Below are 2,002 nucleotides of genomic sequence, written 5' to 3'. Positions count from 1 at the left end.
TTGAAACACTGTTGAGCTATGGTGTTGATTTTCCACCTCTTTCGCAGTTGCTTTTTATTGAAAAAAAAACAAAAAAGGTCAATAGACATGTATCATTTGCAAAATACTTTATTAAAAGACAAAGTTTCCTATTTACATTTCTATGTTTCACGTCACTTTTTATTATTTACTCCAGGATGGGGATGGATGATGGGCGTCCTGCGTGCCACCCGTACGATCTGGAGCATATCTGAGCCATTTCTGGACTGCTTGAGCAAAGACCAACTCAGACATAGAGTTCGCCCCTACCTGCTGCGCCAGGCCATCTAGGACAAAAATAGACACACACACAAAAAAACAAAGACAAAAAAAGGGAATTAGAGCACATGAATAAGCTCTTGTTAATTGTCTTCAGCAGGGAGAAAGTATGTAAACTCCTAGGCTAATAAACATGAAAGTCACCAGGCGGAAATCAGCAAACTGCCACATTTGATTCCCAAAGAGCTATAAGCTGAAAATGTGATATGTCTTAGCATGGTGTGCCGTGTATCCTTTAAAAAAAAAAAAGAAAACATGGGGTCCTCGGGCTGTACAAAGTGTACAACCCGAGGACAAAACAAGCCGAAGACCAAAGACTCCATCTCCAGATTAACCGGACATGAAAGTCTTGTTATTAAGAAAGACAAAGTAATATAGCAAAAAACAGACATAGGAAATGTGAAACGCACCCAGCACATCAATTGATCCCTTTATTGTTCACTTTAGGCTCATAAATAAATGTTAAAACTTACCAAATATGCATCTGCACGGCGCTGTCTCTTTAAATGCCCTTTTTTGCTTTGTCTGGTCCTTGTTTTTTTTCCCCTGCCCAGTTGAGTACAGAGGCCAGCTCCTTTGTAATGGCATAAACCATTACACGGCAGACTCGCACCTCCAGTGTGGTCCAGCAGCACCAATCAACGCAAAGCGTCTCACCTATAGACACATTTTAAGAGATGGAATTAGCGTGTCTCATGTCTTAAATGTGTATGCAAGTGCTTGTGTGTTTACTTCATGTAATTGATGATAGAAACATGTCATTTGGTTTTCCCTAAAGCCTGATTTTCAAGTCATACAAAGAATAAACCAAAGTATTGGCAGTACAATGTATTTCTATTCCCTTTTGTTGGATATTCATTTGTTAGTTCTTGTAACTGCTAAAAGTGTTTACTAGTTTTTGCCTGTCACATATATTTGTTATACCATGTAAACTGTGAAATTCCAAGATTTTCAAACTTGCCTTGCAATAGTGGCCTCACAGAGTCTCTGGAATCTACAGAAAAAAAAAATCACAACAAGATGACATTCAGGAGTATAAACTGGTGTTTTGAAGATAAGAGTACAATGACATTGTGATGCAGCTTTAAAGCTTTTTTAAAAGCATACCATCTATAGGGAAGACATCAGACTCTGCATGCTGGCGAGATCGCAAAGCTGTGTCGGTTTGTGCCGGAGTGGCGAAAGGTGCCGGAAGCTGGGTGGGGCATTATGATGGTTGCTATCAGTGGGCTGGGGGGCAGACTGCGGAGTGATGAGGGCTGTTTAGAAAAAGATCATTTTTTAAGTATTTAAGAATACAGACAACTTGTCAAAAAAGTTTCCTTGTGTCAGACACAGATATGTACACAGACACTAGACAGTATTTTATTACCTGGTATTTTCACTCGAGGGGCCTGGGGAAACCGTTTTTTTGTGGGCTGCTCATCCTCTGAGTCCGTATATGTGTACAGGGGATTTGGTCTAAAGAAAATAAATTAAAAACGGTCTTAAGTAATTGTAAATATGCTTTTGGCATATTGTTTCCTAAAGTTAGTTTGATTTCTAACAACACACACAGGAAACAGAGACGTGCAAGAAGGTACAGTATACAATGAATTTTTGAAGTGCACAAGTGTACACGGCTTTGCATTTTTAAAAAGTTTACAAACTTCCACTTTTTGGACTATATTATGTGGTGATATTGCAGTATGCAAGCACCACAGAT

The 2,002-nt window shown here is 39.1% G+C and overlaps 1 long non-coding RNA gene across 1 annotated transcript; it reads right to left on the bottom strand.

Moving 5' to 3' along the window:
- Positions 1-901: 901 nt before the first annotated feature.
- Positions 902-1,719, bottom strand: LOC135932273 (uncharacterized). The gene is made up of 3 exons (XR_010573386.1): positions 1,405-1,719; positions 1,259-1,291; positions 902-954 (listed from the first exon to the last, which is right to left on the bottom strand). It is a non-coding gene; the product is annotated as an uncharacterized LOC135932273 (long non-coding RNA).
- Between the last annotated feature and the right edge of the window lie 283 nt (positions 1,720-2,002).

This window comes from Pelmatolapia mariae, linkage group LG20 (assembly GCF_036321145.2).
Source record: "Pelmatolapia mariae isolate MD_Pm_ZW linkage group LG20, Pm_UMD_F_2, whole genome shotgun sequence".
In the NCBI taxonomy this organism is placed as follows: Eukaryota; Metazoa; Chordata; class Actinopteri; order Cichliformes; family Cichlidae; genus Pelmatolapia; species Pelmatolapia mariae.
The sequence above is the reverse complement of the archived record's forward strand: the minus strand, read 5'-3'. Positions and strand labels throughout refer to the sequence as shown.